Below are 22972 nucleotides of genomic sequence, written 5' to 3' on the forward strand. Positions count from 1 at the left end.
CTAATTGGCTGTTCAAATTGTGTGAGGCAAGTGGCAGCAACAGACTATGAAGAATAGAGGAGTGGCCATGGATTTCACTACAAGGCAATGAAAAGCCTATGCAAAGCACTGAATCAGCAGATTGTCCCCAGTCTAACTAATCACTAGTCTCTCTTAAGCATACAGAACCATGGGGCTTGAGAGCATTTCACAGCAGCCAAATGAATGCATTAATGAATATTACATTTTCTGAGCTATCAGGGGTTGTGTCTGGCTGTTACACCAGGATAGATATCTGATGTCTTGGAAAGTTGTCCTTGGCTGTGTGATGGAGCTTGTGAATCATCAAAGTAACATCCAAAGCAGGTTCCATTAATGCAGGTGATCTAAGGTTTCCTACATCATAGGTGGATGCTATAATCATTTAAATGAGCAACTCCTCCAATAAAAAAAGTCAGTGTCAGGCTACATGGTAGAAGGTAAATCCTGTAAATAGCCAACGTAGCTTATATATAAGTTATATTACAAGGCCCTTTAGGGATGCTCTTAATTCTCCTTGTTTGCAGGATGGTTGTTTTAAAGCTGAGATAATACTATTGATTGTGGTTTGCAATGATAAAGTCAATCAACAAAATCAACATACGTCTAATAGATATTATCTAGTCATGTCTTGAAGAGAGTGAATTCAAAACTCACATACAGGCTGAGCATATGTTTGTTTACAGACGTTACTGCATATTTTTCTATAATAAGACTATTAAGTCTATCTGTAAGGGAATAGCCAAAATTTTCACGAATATCTCCAGGCAGCACACACACCAGTTTATAAAAATCTATAACTTCCAAAGGCAAAATCATTTTAAGATCTTGCTCGCTTTTTGTCAAGCCAATTTCCTTCACAGGTATATTTGCTTTCAGAGAGTGCAAAATGTATGCGATAGGGGGCAGTGGGGCATTTGCTAGAAATACGCAGGTTAATAAGAAAGGATATGCGAGTAAGGGAATAGAAAATAGGCAATAAGCTACAGAATCATGAAAGAGCATGTCCATGTTATACAGTAGCAGCACAGTTATGGTGTGGTGTGCAACTTGACAATATGAACCTGCCAAGATTAGATATAGATGCACTTTTATTAAGGATGATATTCCATCAATTTCACAACCCTCACAACCTTATCCCCTCCAAACTGTGTTACATGGTAACACATTTGTTTGCAGTAGCAAATTATGTTTGGGGGAAAATGTTAACTGTGCAGGTTAATGTTTCTACTGTATTTGTTTTAGGACTGATATTGTGTGTATCCACTGCAGTTTCACTGTCACAGTTTTTCATTTGGTTATTTGATAAATATCTGAAATGGTAGCACAAGTATGGTATACATAGGTCAAGCAAACAAAACTTTTAGTTAGTTTGGAAAAGACTGAAAGAGTGAAAATGTCACTGCAAACTACTGACAAAAATGGAACAAACATGGTGTATAAATCTAACCACCCTCCCACACAAACCCCCACACCTTTATTCTGTGTGTATGGACCTGATCACTTGTGCAGAAATACACACAAACTAAATTTGTGGGAGATATGTGGAGTGGGGCAATATGGCAAAAAAATATGAAAGCTTGGAGACGATTCATGATTTGAATCGTTTTTATCTTTCATTTTTTTCCTGAAAAATGCAAGAAGGATTAAACATGATCTAAACATAATATTTGAAGGCTTGCATTGGCAAATTGTTGAGCAAGAATAAGCACAGACATCCACTTCAGCACAGACAGAGCAGAAAATCAAAGTCCACTCACTAATTCATCTGCTCCTGCTGATGTACATTGCAACTGTAGGCACTGGCCCAAAAACAAATGTTGTTACAGAGTGCAGTTTGAGATGGGTTGTTTCTACAAATGTTTAATGTTTAAACACTGCTCACGATATTTTAAATATAAAGCATATCACTTCCTGTGAAGCCAGAGGATTTTCCCAGCACAGAGGAACCATTTCATAGTTTCACATCATTTATCAACATGCACATGTTAATAGAGTAGCACAGTTATTTTTATGAGAAAAAGGTTTTGCTTGATTGTTACATATTTTATTTGTACTACATTATTTACGAAGCAGCCTATTATTAACATTGTTTCTTCTCTTTGTCCTGGAGGGTTTGAGTATTCCAAACATTCACCACCCGCTGACCCACAACTGGGAAGTCCACTGTGCCAGAGAATATCAATTTTAACATGACTGTGAATGTATTGCCTCCTGGAAAGCAGAAAAATTTAATCCAGCTGCGTGTGCATGTGTGATTTGTGCATGTTGCTGCACAGCCTGTACCATAACGCCCGAGTTCTTTTCTGCGTTTCCAGTTGTCTTGTAACCATTCATTTCCCCTCTGTAATGGAAAGCCATGCTAATGAATATGAATTGAAACATCTGCAATTTCATTCCTGCCTCATATTGTCCTTTTGTTTTTCTCCTCCTGGCAGTGACAACATTTCCTCCAGCTCTTGGTTTACTGCCATGAAGCGCGGTCTGGTGCGCTGGGGGGTTTCATATGCTGAGAAGGTCACGTCTCCTGGCGATGGCTTTCATTGTCCTTCAGCGGCTCCTCTGACACTAATCTAGATGCATCAGTTTTAACTGCATGCCACCATTGCAACATGCATCCACAGAGATCAATCAATCCATTCTGTAATTTCATCAGGACTCTCTCCCGCTCTTCTACACCTAGCTCTCCCCCCCCCACATCACCCTCCCAAAGCGTGAGACAGACCATTCATCAACATTCCCATTGAGCATGGGTATTTAAAAATTGTTTTTAGAATGCATTGGCTGGGACTCCACGAAGGGTATGTGACACAACGGTGGTCAATGGATTTATAATGACTGTGAGTAAAGCCGTGTCATAAATATCACTCCACCTCTCCTCGCTACGTGATAGGTTATTCTTTTAGCCATGTGAATCCAATAAATCAAACAGTGGGACTAAATTGCTGAACATAGTATGACATACAATAAAATATACAACATGCACACCTATAGCTAACAAATTAAAAGGCACAGTCTGCTTGTCAGAGGTGTGCCTGGTTTTGTACAAACTCACATCTCTTGGAAATATGCTGATTTTTGTGTCCTCTTTGTTTCCCTCCATAGCTCTCCCCTCCCTCCCTTTTTGTCATGTGAAGCACACAGACCAGATTTTCTGCATGTTTACCAATGACAAATGGAGGACACTGGTCTTTAGGGGCATGAGAGGAGGAATCAGGTAGACTGAGGAGGCTGCGGGCCTATAAGCTCCAGCGGCTTTAAGCCCAGGGGCCACCGGCTGAGGAGAGCTGTGATAAGTCTGGGCCGAAGAATGAATATGATCACACGGGACAAGCAGGAGGGAGACAATTGCTGTATTGTTTTCTCCAGCCTGCTGTTGCATCACAATACACATTCCCACTGCACACTTCATGAAAATGGATTTAGCTGTGGAAAAGGACATTTCAAGTCTTGCATCTTGTTAGAAAGAAACTTTGGTGTCCAATACACCTGAATGACTGATGGGGGTCATGAGCACAGATGTGGTATCTTAAAAAGACAAAATATTATGAATGTTTCAAGAAAAAGGTAAAGATTTAGTAGTGAACTCACCACTGCAATCGCTTCAACAAAGAGCTTATATATTAGGTTTAATAACAATTAGCAGCATTTTTTCAGCTATGAAAGAGGTTGTGCAATCAGCACTTTGATATTAGTCTTTTCAAAGTACCCTGAGGCAATGAACAAAGCTTTAAGAGAGGGGGCAAGTGAGGGCAAATGATCTGTGTCTATAATACAGTTAAATCAGTTAAAAATATTTTCTTCAGTAATGAGGGATGTCAGAGCAGAAGGTCCTGACTTTTAAGTGGAAGTTTGCATTCACATCTAAGTTCAGCAGCAGTGCTTTCAGCAAATGCCTAACCCCCGAACAGCACTATTTGAGAAATAAATGACTGCAAATGATGCTTATTTGGAGTGAGGTATATGCATATACCAGAGGTTAGAAGCAAATAAAAAAACACCTATATTTTCCTTGCACTGTCCTCTGGAACATTTATTTGGAAACCTATGCTCATTTCTAGTTCTATATTTTTATTCTTGGACTCCACCAGAGTAGGTTTGCATGATTCACAGTTCAATCATATTGGCATTTGTGTAGCCCCTCAGTTCAGCCTCTGTCTCTTAACAGGCAGTTTTAGCTCCTGTCTCTTTGAGGCTCCCCTGCCAATTAGCCCACTCTGTTCTGATTGGCCAGCTTTCCTGAAGCCTAAGAGGGGCAGCCATATCAGAGTCATGTTAAGTTACTGCTGATGCTTCACTGCTTCAAATTAAAAGCTTTTAAATGACTAAATAACGCAAGACTTTCATTGTCAAGAATTTACAGGAGATGAAATGCTTTCCTCACTGAATTAGCAGAACTTCTTTAGCGGCACAACAAGATAGCTAGCTATTCGTTCAGTGGATAAGTTAGAAATAATGCAGGGAGGAATAGTACAAGTAGAAACAGTCACAGTGATGATGATTGATAAAGAGTTGCAGATGACCAGCATGCCTCCAACAGGTAAACCGCTTATTTTACATTGTTGTGTAATGGAAAAACACTCACAGTGTGCCAGCTCGACTCAAGTTATGGCTCAGCGTGACTACTCCCAAAACAATGGAAAAATGCTATGATGTAAGCAGAGTAGAGCAGTGAACCCAGGCACTGTGCATGGAGCAGATGACCATATAAAGAAATCCGTCACGAGCCGATGTCAGCTTAGGCTAAAAGTAGAAAAAAACATCGGAAACCAAGCATTCAGAGCAGTCTGAAGCTGGTTCTTTTTGCTCACAGGGATTACTTCTACATATGTTTACCTCATTATTTTACACTTTGGCCACGTTTAATATGAACATCCGACACTGTAACATTATATATATATGACTGAAGCTAGGGAAAAGCATAATAGGCCCCCTTTAATGTTCATTACTTTGTAGAGCATTGCTGTGGATACTTACATACTTGTCATGGAAATTCTCAGCCTTTAAGGAGTATTTTTGTCCTTGGACAAAAATGCCCATTTTCAGGTGGCAGAAATGGCTGGCTGTGCACACACCAGATTTCTTCCCACTGTTGCCATACTAGAAACTTTGTTTCTTCACTGTGCGCTCAAACTTTTCAAACACATCAGGTCACTTGTGATTTCCCATTCCCCCATTTCAATCTAACAAAGCCCACCTCCTCTGTTTCCTGTACTATTTTCTACAGCAGTCATGTCTCCACCACAATTCCTTAGCTTAATTGCTTGTCTGCTCAGATTGTTACATGTTGATTTAGAGACTGATTACGAAATAGTAATAGATGGATAGAGTAGAATAGAGAGAATTAGAATGGGAGTATGTAATTTACTTGCACACCTGTGGACACTGAGACACATCACTGAATAGTTGTGAATGATATTGGAAATAATTCATCACAAACAAAAACTACTGTCTAAAGATCCCATGCACCAGATATATCATTATGACCAGAAATAATAACCTCTGTCCAGTTGAGTTTATCAAAAATGTTTTCACTGGTGATGAGCTACAAAATGGGAATTATTTTGTTAAGTAGACAGGGCTATTTTACATGCAAGTGCAAAGTTGGTGGAAGCAGAAATCCAGACTCAAGTCCTTGATTTACATCAAGTACCAATATCAGGCCACATAAGTTTTCACTTACCCAGTGAAATATTTCAACATCTACTAAATCGACTGGCACAAAATGTGGTACACATTCATGGTTCCGAGATGATGGATCCTACTGACTTTGGTGATACCATGAGGATCATGTTTGTGGTTTTATGGGAAACGTCTCAACAATTATTGGATGGATTGCCATGAAATTTAGTTCACACATTCATGTCCCCCACAGGCTGCATGGTAACATCTAGTGGCACCAGCAGGTAACAATTTTAATTTGTCCACTACTTTGGTTTATGACCAAATACCTGCAAAACTAAAAACATGTCCATTAGCTTTAGCTGTATTTAGTTTTCTCTAGCAAATTAGCAAATGACAGCATGCTAACATGCAAAACTACATTCAACATGCTAAACATCAGCATGTTAGTATTGTAATTGTGAGCATGTTGTTAACATTAGCATTTTGCTCAAAGCACCACTGTGCCTGAGTGCAGCCTCACTGAGCTGCTAGCATAGCTATAGACTCTTAGTCTTGTCTGCAATATTTGCAATATTTGAAAAATACAAGGGGCTATTTTGTGCGAGTGCAAAGCTGGTAGAGGCACAAATCCAGACTCAATGCCATGTTGGCTGCAAGCCAATTTTCATTGCATTTGCGTGTCATTGTTTTGTTTTGTTTTTTATTTGTTTTTTGCACTTAAAATGAAAGTATTTCATGCTGATCAGGTTAGAGTGGCACAACTTGGGTTGTGTTATGGAAATTCGGGATGCAGTACAATGTTGGTATTCATTTTGGCAAAAATTGTACCTGCATCTCCTCTTGCTCAGACCATCTCTTACTGGAAATGCAAAGACACTGATAATGTCATCAATACAATCCAACAATCCAGTCCTGCTGCTTACAGGATATATGCAGCCCTCACTTTCAGTTATTTATATCCCTGTTGCCATCAGACAGCAGCAGGACTGGTATGTGTGTTCCATCTGCAGTCTCTGATGTAAGGGATGTGCTGTACATGACCACCAGCATGGGGACCAGCGTCAGGCTCTAACAAGGTAAGTGCACTCCAGATTGGCAACTTACAGTGCAAATCATTAGAAGAGGTGTCCTTAAAGTATTTCAGGTCATTTTCTTTACTCAATTCAAGATCCAAACACAAATTTCTCTTTTTGAGGGGCTCTCTCTCAATTTATGCAATCATGGAAACAGCATGTTAAGTAGGCAATTGCATTTGTGGCAGAGGCACACTCAAAGACAGTGATGTGGTGGGGAAAAAACCTCTCCCTGACCAGAGTTTTACGGTGGAGGGCAGAAGCAGCAGCCAGATGGGCCACTCTTTTCTCTTTCTCTTGAGTGCCTCTCTAGTGGTAGGAATTGTCACATAAATTCTCTTCTTTTCCCGTCCATAAAGAGTTCTTTTTTTTCACCTTGATGAAACATCAAGAGGTAAAGAGGTGAAAGAGAATTCATAAAGACAGGGAGAGACAACCACAAACTGAGGAGAATTTGCACATTGTGACACAAACATTGCATATTAAAAACTTGAAGGATTTTGAGTTGGAACAAGGAATTGCAGGGCAGAAAAATCTATTTTCCTTTCATAAGAATTGGTCCTGTGTTTCCTTGTAGCTAAAGCAGGTAGGAAAGGAAGCTCTGCAACTTCTCTCTTAGCATTTCAGTTAATTCCACCAGCTCATGTCATGGCTGCCATTGTCATCTTCCAGGTGAGTTCTCTCAGTTTAGAACCACTAATCAAAAAAGACTTGCACCCCGGTTCTTTCTGCCACTCACTTGATTAGCTAATCTTCAGCAGCGGTGTTCCCTCCAGGTCTGCAGCATTTGCACAGGGAAATACTGGTCCTCCCACAGTCTTCCCAGGGGCCTCCTGTCTCCCTTTGTGGAGCACTCTTTCCTCCCTGCTGCTCCACATTTACTCATAGGTGTTACAGTAGTGGTATTATTAACTTCCTGTGATTGAAAATGACTACTGAATTTATAACCTGAGTGCAACCTTTTAGTGTACCAAATGCATATACCCATATATTAGACTCAACTTGACTGCCAATACTGATACCAGCTTGTACATACTCACTGCCCTCGACATCCTGCACATGCTTATCTACTGCCCGTTCATGTACCAGAGTTAGACAGTAGATGGTAGACTCTTTGCTTGTTAGCCTGTTAGCCTGTAGACAGTTAGACTCTGTGCTTGTGAGCTTGTTTGCCTGTAGACAGTAGACTCTGTGCTTGTTAACCTGTTAGCTTGTTAGCCTATAGACACACTCGGTGCTAGTTAGCCTGTTAGCCTTTTGGCCTGTAGGCAAGTAGATTACGGTGACCAGATGTCTCAATTTGTCTGGGATTGCCCTGGTTTCAAGCTGGGTGCCCTGAGTCCCAATATCTGTAAAACACTAAAATGTCCCAGTTTTCAACATTTACTACCAAATTGTCCCAGTTTTCACCTGCGCACACTCTGCCTGTGCACTCACTGCGCATGACCGGAGCATGGATGTATAATCAGAGCTGGATAAGGCTCTGCCACTCAGCCTTACAGCCAATTTTTCTCAGTGGTCACTTGCAGTATTGCAGCGAAAAATCCCCCTACGGCCCAAAAAGCATTTTTCCCCATAGACCACCTTTGTAAAAGAGATGTTTGTTTGTTAATTCAGTGGACCACACAATACGGAGCAAACCGGGAAGCTAGAAACTTTTTCTGGCATATGTGCCAGCCGAGCAATTCCTATAGGACTGAATGAATGCCATTTTTAGTCCAGTATCCAGGTCTTATAATACATCCATAGACTGGAGTCTTCCACAAGGCTAGGCAGACAAAACAGAAAGTTTGGAAGCCAGACGAGCATTTGGATGCCGATGGATAGGAAGTAACGAAACTGCATGAATCGCAGAAGAAGAGAAAAAAAAGACTAAGATATCAACAGAAACCAGAATGAAAAGCAAAATGCCATCATCAGAATTTGCCTGGAGTGCAGGGGAAAATCAACAGTGCATAATCTTATCAACAACGCCGGAGCAAAAGACTTTAAATGGAAGTGAACTTGGCTCCCAGAAGTGAAAAGCAGTGATAGATTTTTATGCATCACTGCAGCTTCAGGTCGGATACTGAGCCATTTCTGTGCCTTGGTGCTGCTCTTCACTCTGGGACTCAGTTTGGACTTCAGCTCTCTGATGGACTGGTGACTGAGGAGGCTCTGGAGGTGGACAATGAAAGACATGCGATATCACTCAAATTCAAGCAGGGAGGTAGGACCCTCAGATGGTCCTGTTTACTGTTGGAAGTTGAGTGTGTGTGAGTGAGTGAGTGCAGTATTAAATTGTGTGTGAAGTGTGTGCATATGCCCAAGCTCGTATGGTGGGAGGGACTTAGGACAGAGAGCAAAGGAGGAGAGAGCTGCAGCAGGAGGGCTGTATTTTCAATTTTGAATCAGTTCTTTACTTTCTCCTTGTTTTTCTGCATTTTTTCCTCACTTCTGTCTCCTCTCTCCTGATTCCTTCACTCACTCTGAAAATATAAAAAGCCTTTCTTTAAAAATCTGAGTGAGCATAAAGCAGAACTTTAACTTGTATGGTGTTAATTACAGAAATTGTGGACAAAAAACACAGTGGGGATGCAACAGCAGTCAAGCTATCCAAACTATGAAGCTAATGTTGCTTTACAGCAATTAACATTGCTGTAAAGTGGAGTAAAGCAGCAACACAAGATAAACTGGATGGTTAAAACACTAATGTCAATATAAAAAATTTTAGCTCCACTTTTTGCCGTAAAGTTTTTGCTAGCTACTTTGTGGTCCTTTGTCTGACATTGTTATTTGATGCTGCACATGTCAGTTAATGTCATATATGATCCTCTGAACTCTGATTCATTCGTCTGTCTCATGAAAGCGGCTTCAGTCTGCCTGCTAGCTTCAGCTTCAAGGGTTTGTTTGATTTAAACACCTGCATAGCAGGAGTGGGTGGTGGACTGTTGGTAGCTCCTTGTTAATAGTAACAGCTGTTTCCGTGTCTCATACAAGGATACAATGTTCAAACGGAAAACAAAACGAGTGCTCCTAAAAGATAGATCAGAAACTGCGGTGGGAATTGTTTGGGCAGTGTGAGAGCGTGAGACTAAAGGTGAAAGCGTGCGTCATATGCCAGAAGTGTGAGAGTTGGCAACCCTGGATTTGACGTTTTAGTCTTTAGTCGTTTTAGTCAGTAGGTGTGTAAGCGCTGAAATAATTCCCCCATCCTAATGAAAACGCCTATGTTGCATGCATAAGCACATATATGTGCACGTGCATGAACGTATGGTACACTCAAGGGTCCCAGTTTGGGGGTTTGAAAATATGATCACCCAAAGTTAGACTCAGTGCTTGTCAGTGTGTTAGCTAGTTAGCTTGTAGACAGTTCCTCAGTGCTCACTAGCCTGTTAGCTGCAGTTCGTTTGATATTATAGTTAGACTAGTTTAGTGTCCGTTAATAATTGTTTTGCATTTTGATTGAAATTTCTTAATTTTCTTCAGATCATGTCTTACTTTGTCATGATACAATTTGAGTTGCTTTGTTTCTTTATTTACAGCATCAATACAATTATCACTTAAAGTAAATATAAAATCAAATTGATTTTATGAATTATCAGCCTTATTAAGCATACAGCCTAATGTTTTTGGAGGATAATGGAGCATAAATGTATTTACTACCACTTGATACACACATCTGGTTAGAGAGTCCTGCATTATAGTGGCCTGAGAGGTGTGCAACATCCAGTACTGAAAAACTTGAAATATTTTTAAATACTGGATACATTTAGAAGTCCCCACTTGAGTGTACTGAGACAATTCAAAGACTCGAACATCCCAGCACTACTTTAGGATAGTTGTGGTGAGTTTTAAAAGCATAATTTGAGCATACAACATTATTAAATAACATAACAAAAGAAAATAACACTGCAAACGTGTAGTCCAAAAATAATGATCAAAAGGATGTGTATTTGTGTCTAATTTAGAAATAAAGGCATTGACCCAATCACCTGACCTGTTTTGCATCAGTGTCCTTGATTTTGCTGTGTATGCATGTGCATGTGTACAGCACATGGCACTGCCTAGCAATAGTTAAGTGGAGGGTGATGGGCAATTAAGTGAATGAAGCAATGTATGGTTCAGGATTAGCTATCAATTTTTGGATTACTATGTATGAATGATGTACATCACAGGAGATGACTTGAAGGACTTCAAAAATGTTCAATGCATACATCAGTGCTCATTTGAATACCTTCAAAGGCAATACTTTGATTAGAGAACACACTGCTGTGTGCAACACACTGCTTGTGCAACAAAGGACTGTCAAGGTGTAGTTAAAGACAAACTCGGGATAGATCATGTTAATTATTATTAAACGAATTATTGTCTTTCCTGCTACAACTCAACCTGATCTTTTCAATGGCTATAATATTTTATTTTACCAGTGTATCACAGGGGTTACAATGGACCCACAGTCCATTATCACCAAATTCTACAGTTCCATCAAACTCAGAGGGGGTTTTGTTTCACACTTATCTTATTTAAATGTTCTTTGTAGTGTGTTGTATACTGACCCTGATGAAGGCCACACAGCGAAATGCGTTGGTCTCATAATAAAGTTATTGTTTATACTACAAGTGTTGCTGGAGTCTTGACCCCTTCAGACTTCTTTCCTTCTTCATGCAATTGCAGTTGTGCCAGAAATCCCTACTCCATTCCATCAAACTCATGCAGATGAACAAAGATCACAATGGATTTTAACTAATGCTGCATTTGCCTGAAATACCATTCCAATAAAACACAAACTCTTTTGTGTATATCTACCTCTGGCCTGAATCCAATTTGGACTTGAAGAAAATGGGTTGGAAATCAAGATATGGTAGTGATTATCACAGATATACATGTATTTATACCCTTCTCAAACAAAAGAAAAGTTTCTGATTATCACTTCCTTGACACAGTGGCTGACAGACTGCCCTCACGAGAAAACCGACAATGTTCAAAAACTTTCTTAAAAATGACCCACATGTATGCTTTCTGTTTTTCCTTCTCTCTTGCGTTTTTAAAGAATCGGTTAAATGATGTTTCAAAGTCAATGTCATTAAATTAATTTCTATCCGTGATCGAAATGCCATTCACCAAAGCCAAGCAGCTCAGCCCAACCCTGGTCAAGAAGAGGACAGTGAAGGATGGTTGGCTAGTGGGTGTTTCACTCAAATGGACTGCACTTAAATAGCGCCTTTTTACCTTAATGGACAAAGCACTTTACAATTTTTGCTTCTCATTCAAACATTCACACACACACCGTTGGCACTGGCCTGACCATCGGGAGCAATTTGGGGTTCAGTGTCTTTCTCAAGAACACTTTGACATATTGACAGGAATAGTCAGGGATTGAACTGCCAATACTGCGGTTAGTGAACAACCTGCTCTACCTCCTGAGCCACAGCCGCCCTGCCTCAAGTCACTGTGTCAATATAAATAGGGTGACTACTTGGTTAAGGTTTGGGGACGATAATCCCAAACCATAACCAAGTAGTTACCCCATAGAGGTGACAGATCAGAAAACACTCATACAATAAAGGTTGTTTTAGAAGATACTGACAGTTAACTTTTTTTATGTATGTATGGAGACTTGTTGGGCTCACAGAACAATGCAGCAACCTTGACTTTATATAAGACAAACATTCAACTGGTTAACCAGTTCAGCCAAGCGCCAAGACAATTACTCTGTCTACACTATTGTCAATAATTAGGGCAACACCTGTTGGTTAGTGACAACAAATTACATTGACAGAGTCCTTGATTAAGAATATTCACACAGACTACATGTCAGCCCATTATCAAATGCTGAACACTGCTAAGCAGCAGTTGTGAGATGTACAATAATAGGCTATTGTGTGAGATGTACAATAATAGGCTCTAAATTAACACTCTCTCAACCCAGTGGGGACATGTGGTCTGAGTAGGGTTCTCCAGTGACCGCTGAAACATTTTGACTAAAGCAGGAGGAAACCAATGTTTCTGTGATGTAGCTGTATGATAGTATTCCTCACTTTTCTGATATCTAGTGTGCACTTAAAGTTGACACTAAATTGTGTAAGATTACATCATTCTACATCGCTATCGCTATGCCATCGCTGCCAGAAGTAATTAGGATGTTTTGACACCTGATCTGATTCTATAAAGTTCTCTACCTACTCATGTTAGACTTGACAGGATAGCCCACCAATTCTGATATTTTCAGAAATTATTGTGCTGGAAACTGTCCTTCTAATGTGGTAGCATTAGCTGAGGTGGTCACTGAGGAGTGAAATGCTAGAAGTGATTCTTTGGTCACATGTATTAGTCTTTTTTTTCGGTGAAATTATTCATCAGCAAAAGAACCATTAGGTTTTGATGAATAGTACCTTTTTGGGATTTCGTGATTAATTGATGATCAAATCCCCCAAGGCCTTGGTGGCACACTGAGCAGGTAATCACTTCTTTTCAGACAGCTCAAGGTACACCCAGGTGGCAAGGATGGGTTCCATTTTTTAAACTTCAATATAGGGAAAATGAAGACATTCACGCTGTCAAGCTGCTCCATTACAATCCTTCACTCTGCAGACCTTAACCCTCTCTTTATTAGCACTCTGATTCTCTTCTGAAGGATCCTTGGGTTGTGCTAGAAAACAGAGCTTTGTTTGGTGAGTGCTCACACAGGCAGTAGCGGAATCATTAATCCATGATGAAACAAGACCTGGAGTCAATCCAAGTCCTGCAGAGTGCAATTGTATATGACTAAAGGACACACTCTCTAAAAGACATGCAGTATTACAATATTCAAAACAGCTATTGATGAAGTACTCCTTTTAATTTATTGGTCTATTTTGTTGGTCACGCTGACAACATGCCATGTTTGAATCAGGAAATGTTTAAGTAACTACAGATGAATTACAGGAAATCTTCCAGCTTTCTAAAACCTCAGCAGTAGACGCAGCATTACTGTGCCTAAGCGCTGAAGGTGACAGAACACAACAGAACCTTTATTAGCATCCATGCACAGTGCAAGTCCCTGTGTCTATTTGCTTGTGCACATATTTGGTCAAGAAAAATTTCCCCTCTGGGACAATAAAGCATATTTTATTTTATCTATCACTGAGGTTCATGACCATGTCTATCACTAACTGTCACTAATCATTCAGAAAGTACATAACTACACCAAGTCCTTTACTTTTATACTACAACATTTCAACAAATGTTTCATTTGCATCTGTATCTAGATCAGAATACACATAGTAACAATCAAGAGGATCTGCTAAAACCTTTAGCCATGGTAGCGGCATGGCTAAAGGGGATGGCAGTGTTGATTGGTCCACCACTTTGGTCCAGTCTGAAGTACCTCGACAACTATTCAATGGATTGCCATGAAATTTTGTCCAGACACTTATGGTTCCCAGGGGATGAATCCTAATGGCTTTGGAGATCACCTGACTAGCACCAGCATCCATCTTAAAATGTTCACTTCTCCTGTGAAACACCTAAACATTTACTGGAAGGATTGGCACAAAATTTGGTACAGACATTCATGGTACCTATACAATGTCCTACTGACTTCGAAAAAGACATTGTCATATCTTGTGCTTCAAGTCACGTTTTACTTTTTCAGTATTTAACCAAGACAACTGTCTTTCATAAACAAAGTGCTGAGTGCCCAAACATAACCATAAACAAGTTTTATGATGCTTTAGTTATTAGTGAGCTATGACTGAATATTGTATTCCAGGAGTAGTCATGGTCAGAAAACAAATGAAATACATTGTCAGTGAACATGCTGATAAGTTCAGGGACAACATTTTAGCAGTTGGCATGTAAGATAATTAACAACATCTCCTCAGTAGAAAACCATCTGGGTAAACACACTTGCTTCTGCAAATTATTAGTATATAAACAAAATTTCTAGGAGACAGGGTTGGCACCTGATATGGATCCACACCAAAAACGAATAATCTGTTCCTTATTTAGCCCATGGTCTAAGTTTCAGCCAAATTCAATTAAAATCTGATAAGTACTGTTTGACTAGCTAATAAATAAACTGGAAAAAAACAAAACAAATTGAACTGATGACACAACCTCCCTGGTGGAGGTAGTTATGCAAATAAACAGAGGCGAGATCCATTTCAAAAGGACTAGTACAATGATGCATGTCAGATATCACAGCAATTCTTACCCAGCCTTCTCTTCACTACTTTAACTAACCACATTCTTAACATTATAACATAAATTATTCCTCTGTCTCTGCTTTTCTTTCTCTCTCCCACCTCTCTGTCTCTGCAACTCTTCCTTCTTTTCTCTCAGTGGAGACAATTAAAGTGTGACAGGCCTTCATTTAACAAGAGCTGTTTCACCTCGTAAGGATGAACACATGGCATTCTAATTACTGGCGGACAACACCGGGGCTTCTTCACTGTTTTACTGGTTCTCCAATGCTGCCCTAATGTACCTGACAGAGAAGGCACACCAGACCTAAAATTACAGGGATTAATGTTTCCAAGACTAAACACTTCAAATGGGTTCTCTGATGTGAGTGCCATGCAGGGGAGCAGGCAGAAAATCCACTTACAGCGTCATTGCTTTGGCATTATTCACTCTTGAAAGCACAGCACGTTTCAGCAAGCTTCGTTGATGAATGTGCGCTCCTGGCCGAGCAAACTTTAATTTGGAGTGTTTAGTGTTAGCTGCACAATAATTGTCAGGATAAGGGCGAAGGCAGAGAGGAGGCCCAGAGGACGAGGCCTTGCAGCTGAAGCTAAGAAATGTTAAATGGTTTCTTTGATCTACCTATACTGCTTTTTGTTGAATGTACTGACTGTTTTTACCATTGTAATAAAATATTTAGACAGCAGAATATGTGGTGTGAGGGGATTTGCTTTTGAGTGAACTGATCCTTTAGTTTACTCCTTAGCAATACCATCAAAGTTGGCTCTGAGTGCAAGCCTATTTATTTACACATTTACTGAAGAAACATAATAAGAAATGTAAGACCTTTAAAAGCAGTACCTGTGATCCGGGTACAAGAAAACTCAAAAGAGTGTCAGCATACTTGACAAATGACTTGCACATTCAAACAGTCACAGACTATGCCTGCAAAGGTTCAAGCACAACGAGCTAGCAGCAGAAACAGATGCATAGTAGAAGGCTAAGTCTTATTGTAATTCATGAATACTACTAACATTCAATCCAAACAGACAAAATTATTACAAAATATCAAATTCTTTATTTAAAACACTGCAAATGCTTAAAGTGAAAACATTTCATTTAAAACATTCTCATTTCCAATCATGTTATTTTCAGAATTACATTAAAATAACACAAAGCACATGAACTTATATGTATAAAACTAATATCAGTTATAAGTGCATTCAGTGTCACGGTTGTATATTAAAAATATGTTGTAGAAAATAATTTGTAGAACAAAGTATCTGGACAGTATATAGATCTGTATATTTTCCAATAAGGAAAGACTCAAACTTTTACAGAGTGGAATCCTTATGGTGGAAAAACAAACACTTAAAAATACACAGTCTGCAAATGCTGGGACAGTGCAACATTGTCTTTGTCTTTTGTCTACATTCCACTGCACTGGATTTAAAATGAAACAATGACTGACTTAAATTTAATTAGAGTGCATTTACATCCATGTTCACTGTTTAACATACAGTATTGAATGTATAGGAAATGAATCATTAAACACTTTAACATTTAGAAATAACACAATAACTTCAAAAAATACTGTACGTTTTTTGGTATAACATACTCAATATTGTCTGGACTTTCATAAATGACTGAAATATCAATGTTAAATGCCAATGACTCAAGGTACACACACAGAAAAAGTCTCTGGGCTGTACTGATCTTGTAACTCAATACCAACCACATACATTCACCACTACACATTTGGTTATCTAAACCAACCTGCAATCTGCTCCTTTGTTGGCAAAAAGTCTGTGGTCTCAGCTTGTTCACTGGTGGAATGCTCCCCTGTAGGCAAAGACAGATGGTCATAAAATATTTGACTATACAAAAAGTTTTTACTCTGATAGAATTTAATAAAATATCTTCAAAATTAATCCTATCTCTCTGAAACTTAAAATTTTTAGTTTTTGTTTACACCTGATCAGAGAGTTGGTAAAACATTATGTTATACACTGAGTTGCCAGTTTATTACATGCACTCCGCAATGCTTTCACGAAATAACAATGTTCAGTTTTTGTTGAAACTGTTGTAGAGAGGTGCTGATTCAACTTTATGATTATTTTGGAGGATGTACTGTGTGGTACTGTTGAACTTGATTGCATAATACAGAGAGGTGTTTTTGTTATTTAGCCTACCAGCATTGATATACAGAGTAGAAAAATATAATATAAACAACTGTCAGTACAACATAATGCAGTTCACAAACTATACCCTCCAAAATTTTCATACAAGTGAATCAACTCCCCTCTAAAACAATTTCAACAAAATCTGAACATTGTAACCTTTGTGAAGGTTGGATTTATGGCAGGACGGATTAGACTGCATTAGTTTTAGTTAGGTGTCCCTAAGAAACTGGCAACTGTGTGTATACTGTACATAATCTATTGAGAAGTGTCTCACCTAATCCAAGTTCTTCCACTCGAACACTGTTCGCTGGCAAAGCAAGGATGACACTGTTGTTGATGACTGCCTTCCTCTTCACCATTTCTCCTGTCTTATAACTCACTCCGGTTTTTGTGGCGCATTTGGTTCCATCCTCTGGATTTATCCTCACGAAGAATCTTCATGCAAAAAAAAAAAAAAATGGAAAAGGAAAACACAATTAATACATGACCAATATTAGATACATATATTAATTGTCTATGTGTCTGTCATGTATTAATTACATTTTGTGTAAATGACTAACTTTTTCTATTAGAATTTTTGACTGTCAAAACAGATGCTAAACTATCACATTTTTTGAGTGACAGTGTGGACCATGGTTTGGTGATTGAGGCTGAATAGGTGCTGTACACCTACATTGGCCTTGAGAGTAATTTCACCCAGAACACAAATAAACATATTTTAATCTCTGTAGTATCTAGTCATACCAATAGGTTTACTTGCTGAGGTTTTGAGATTTAAGGTGAAAAGCAGCAGTGCACACAGCTCCAAATCTTAAACAATGTACCAGGTGCCTGGTAAGTAAAGATCAGGATCAAAACAAACAGAAGATCTGCACTCACAGATCTATGGTCTTCATAATTATTGTGGACAAAAACAAACATGTTTCTAGCTAAATTGCATTTGTTTTTGTCTACAATAAATAAGACTATAGATCTGTGAGTGCAGGTGTTCTGTTTGTTTTGATCCTCAAGAGACTGCTGCCATTCCATTACAATGAAGCTAAATAAAATTTCACCTGCTCATATCATCGTCATCCAAAAATGGTGTTTGTGCTGGATAGCTTAAATTCCAGAAGATAAAAATGAAACCCACTACATGGCTAGTTACAACGCGGAGGAAGTGAAAAAGCATACTTTTGTGATACAGGTAAACTAACAACTAAACATGTGAGATAAACTTTTAACCAAAAGCAATATGTGGAGGAAAAAAAAGACAGGTACTTACTGTTGTATGAGTTCCAGTGTTGCACAGGCAAGCTCCTGGTATTCTATGTGGAAAACACAGAATACCATAGAAGTATCCAAAAAAACACAGACACACACACATCTGCAAAACCCAGGTGCTCCTCCAAAACTAAGGCCACCTTTCCCTCAATGCTCACCATCCACTCTGTTGCAGAGAGAAATGTGTTCCCTAAAAGACAACAAATACAAATTGCACACTTTTAAAAGGCATACTCTAAATGGGACACATTAACCTTCCTCAAAATCATAGGTAAGTCTTCTCTTACCAAGCATTATTAGTCTCAACGTGGCTGGCAGGGTTATGTCTGTCTTGATGGATGGCTTTGTTGCACTTACCTTTAAAACACAAAAAAAGCCTGGGATTACAACATGTTTAAAATAAATTAAAATGGAATGGAATTTGGTCCATAATGGATCTGTTAATGAAAGACACCCTTGTACAAATACTTAAGCTTTGAAAAAGTTGTCCATTTTTCTCTGTTGCTTATACAGTAATCACTCTCTTTTCCATTCTTATATAAAGTAACATTAACCACCAAAATTTGTCATTTCCCCATGAGATTTGCTTAACGTTAGAAACTTAGCCACTGCAGCTAATGTAAGAAAAAATACATAACATCACTTGAATTACTTGGTGAACACTTGGTGTTTGTTAACTAGCCAACTTTAGTCCTTTCAAATTCCATAAAAGAAATCTAACAAACTAATGCTAAAACTAAAAAAGTGGCTAGCTATCAATGGTTTAATTAGTTTAAATGAATGCCAGTGTTAATGTAATAACTTAGTTAACATACAATGTTATTTTCTCAACTATTGGCAAACATTTATACCACCTCCTCACCAGAGAATATCACATTAACTAGCCGTATGTTAACGTAAGCTAAACTTTGCTCTTTACAAAGTAAGTTTCATTTTAATTTTGCAATGCAATGAACTCACAATGGCATTTGTAAAATGAAAAGTCAGCTCAGTTTACTTTGAAAAAGTTAACATTACTGATAACATTAATGTTGACGAGCAAATGTTAACCAAGGTTAAGTTTGAGTGCACAGACCTGACAACCGCGATTTTTATCAGTATATTTGTGTTCTTAAAACTTTTTAACTGTTACCTTGCTTGCTTGCTGGTCTTTCTTTTACTCTCAAGGAGAAAATTCTTCATGGACACCTCCGTTTGGTTTCATCAGATGTATCCGTTTTCAGTACAGGTTGCTTCTATGGCTGAATCCCGTTACTTTCTGTGTGTGCCACTCCAGAGCCCCCTCCCCCGCAAAACCTGTTGCGCTACTGTGTTGGTTCCTAATCTAAACCATAAAGCAGAGCTTGTCAGTCCAGATGTCAAAAATGAGAAAAAGATAAACAACTTTAGGTCTAAATGATAAAATGGTGCATGGGCGCCAAAGTTTCTGTTTGCAGTATTATACTGGGTGATATACAGTAAGTCACCGTACAAACTACAGAAATGTGTAACAGTGTAACATTGAGCATGAAATCATGCCAAGTCAAATGTTACTTGTGTGAGAACTTCATGGTTTTAGTATTTTTATATCAAAATCCCTCTCTTTTCTCTTTTTCCTGTAAAACATCACATTATTTTTGATTACTCATCTTGATTTTGGAGGTGTATATATACATGTATCCAATCAAGTGTGAAGTAGAGTAACTAGCTAACCTCTCCGATCATAGAAACCCACACTTGACTGTTAGCTTGTGGGTCATAGTAGCCAGTGGACTTGTATCATATTAGGAGGTTTGTGGTTTCCAAAAGAATTTATTCATGTCTCCCTTTTTCTTCTCCTACTGATCTAAATACCTATCAACATTGGGATTTGAAAGCGGAAAGTTTCCAGTGCCCCGCCCCAGGCCATCCCACCGCCCCTACCATTGTCCACATACCCATTCATTCAGACAAGGGTGCATACAGTGAATCCTAAAATCGCCACTAGGTAACTACTTGCTTTAAAATATCAGTGCCTAAGTGACTACAATAAGGTGGTCAGAATCAGATACCTGGTTGAAAGTGAAATTTGTGAACATCCCTGCGTTATATAATGAAAACACAAAACTGCATATAAATTCAGCACTTAGAAGTTTTTTTAATGTATTACTTGAATGAGGATATGTATACATCACTTACATAATGCTTCAGTGGTGATTTTGAGAGTGGCTACTGGTAAATGAGACAGTTGGTAAGAGAAGGTGATTACGAAAATGGATGGGAAAGATAGGGTGAGTGAGAGAATGGGTAGGAGAGTGTGAGTGAGAGAATGGATTGGGCATTCCGCTTTCTTCATCGCGAGGGTCTCTTGCATCAGCAAGGGACTTGTTATACACATAGGTCGAAGACTTTGCATTCTTCAACATCTTGTGAGAAGGTGTGTATTTGTGTGCTTGACCAGTGTGGTTGATTTTACATGACAGTAAAGCACAAACTACTGTTGTCCAATGCCATTCTGTTTTCTGTAACAATCTTTTGCACTATACTAAATACCCTTTCAGAACTGGCATTGCTGTGTGGAATGCATATTAAAGCCTTCATAGGCTTCATCTGTTCAGCTCACTGAACCTTAGGTCCTTACCTACAAGGCCCCAGAATCTGCCAATTCTGTCTTCTTGGCAGAGTTGCTTGCTAACAGTTACCTGGTAGTCAATGAGTTCCTCACTCAAGCTCAACTGAGGAAACAGGGCCCCTAGCTTTCCAACTGTAAAATAAAACAGTGTTGCCAACTGAACATTGTTGATTTATCTAAACCAAGCCATACTTCATAACACTTGAAGTATATCTTGCAAACTGTTTTTGTTGTCATCAATTGGAAACTCTCCCTAATCTCTACCTGTCCCTGGAGTGATGCCAAGCCAAGATGCAGGGTCCAGCACTTTCAGGTCATTCAGGGGTTGGGAGTGGAAAGGAGGTGAACACCTTTCGCAGAACTGCTTCATAGAAGGTTCTCACAGTTCTACAACAGAGTAATTGTAAAAAAAAAAAAAAAAAAAAAAGCAACAATTTGCATTAGATAGTAGCAAACATTTCAGGCACACTATAAGACCTTTCTCAGGTTGTCAAAAGATGATGATCAGAATTATATTGAACTACAGAGTAATATACTAACTGAAAGATTTCTTGGTTGAAACAAGGATGAATACCTTTGTTCTGATGAATACCTTTGTTTCTGTTCCAATGAAGAGGTCTTCATCTGCCAACTGATGTCCCTCTCCATAGTCCACCTCCCTGAGAGGCACATCCATTATTGCCCTGGCTGGTATGAGCTAGCCCAAGAATCACCTGATCAGTCTGCACATCTCTTCAAGCCTGTGAATCTGTACTCCCCCTGACTATAGACAGTACTGGTAGTCATAACAAAATAATAGTGAACTAATAAACATTATCATATGTGACTATTAATATATTATCCTCACGTTATCCCAAGAAGTCATGACACCCACCTGAAAGGCAACATTAAATTCAGTAAAGGCTTAAGGGCAATATATGGTGAAAAAATGCGAGGGAAACATGGCGATATGTGCTAAGTGGAGTTTACTATTACAGTCCTATCTGTAGAGCATCCCGCTGGCTCAGTTCTCTTTGTATGCATGTAAGCAGACTCAGCCATCTGGTACTGCAGTACCTCAGCAGCTTCAGGTTGTCAGAGTCTGTGAACTCTACAAATTCCTTGAAGAGCTCACATCTCTTTGCACTGAAAACAAGAGAATAATTTTGAGTTTTGTAAGTGGTCTCAGATTGCTCATGGTGTAATTATGAGATTAGTTATGAGGGTGTGTGTGAGGGAGAAAGAGAGAGTGTGTGTGTGTGTGTGAGAGCATAAATGAGAGAGAGGGAGAGAGAGATGGGGTAGGCAAGAGAGAAATGGTATGTTATTATATTATAATACATTTATCTATTGTCAAAGTGGATGTAGTATATCCCAACCAAAATGTTCTCCACTGGAAGTTTGGTTGCTTTAATATCAGAACCAGTGGCAAGCTGGAAAAAGTGGCAAATGCATTGTGTCTGCCTTTCATTACACTTGCATTATATCAGAGTTGAGGGCAGTGAAGTTCTCCTATGGAATGCCTCTTTTGCTATTGGAAACAGGAAAACAAAAAATATGTCCACAATTACAAAATAATCTCTCTGACAAAAGCTGCTATGTAAATTTTGATCAAATGAAACTGAAATGAAAATGTGCTAGCTGTTACAATTAAATGCAAACCAGGTCGACACAGTGCAGTTCCCTCACCTCAATGCTACAGACTACTTTTCATACAAGTTTTCAGTATTACCCAAATTCTTTGTCGGTTTTTCTGTTGTTCGATTCATCACACAACAATGAAAAAGGCTGAGATTTACATATACTTGCTACATCCTCATCAAGCTCCACAGCAATGACACCTGTTAAGCAAAAGTAACTTTAGGCTACAACATGGGAATATTAGCAAGGATTCAATTAGATTATCCTATTTATTTTGAAGCAACACAGTCTATTGTCTAACACATACCACCAAATACTGAAGCTTGGAAAATCCCCTCTATATAGCTTTAAGATCAAATTTATTCAAATCATCATAATTATCTCAATTCTCAAATGTTAGAATATATTAAGTAGATTCAAATACATTTTGTTCCTGTTTAACTATACAAAAATAT

At 38.8% G+C, this 22972-nt stretch overlaps 2 long non-coding RNA genes across 3 annotated transcripts; both read right to left on the reverse strand.

Annotated features, from left to right (window-relative positions):
* Positions 1 to 15966: 15966 nt before the first annotated feature.
* On the reverse strand, positions 15967 to 19859 carry LOC122988106. The gene is made up of 6 exons (XR_006404709.1): positions 19440 to 19859; positions 18595 to 18664; positions 18466 to 18497; positions 18309 to 18351; positions 17319 to 17479; positions 15967 to 16703 (listed from the first exon to the last, which is right to left on the reverse strand). It is a non-coding gene; the product is annotated as an uncharacterized LOC122988106 (long non-coding RNA).
* Positions 19860 to 20127: 268 nt separating this feature from the next.
* LOC122988114 lies at positions 20128 to 22162 on the reverse strand. 2 transcript variants are annotated; one of them, XR_006404712.1, is made up of 4 exons: positions 21745 to 22162; positions 21490 to 21660; positions 21162 to 21284; positions 20128 to 21029 (listed from the first exon to the last, which is right to left on the reverse strand). It is a non-coding gene; the product is annotated as an uncharacterized LOC122988114 (long non-coding RNA). The 2 variants fall into 2 exon arrangements; XR_006404711.1 differs by having other exon boundaries at positions 21490 to 22162.
* Positions 22163 to 22972: the final 810 nt, after the last annotated feature.

Source organism: Thunnus albacares, chromosome 1 (genome assembly GCF_914725855.1).
Source record: "Thunnus albacares chromosome 1, fThuAlb1.1, whole genome shotgun sequence".
Lineage (NCBI taxonomy): Eukaryota > Metazoa > Chordata > Actinopteri > Scombriformes > Scombridae > Thunnus > Thunnus albacares.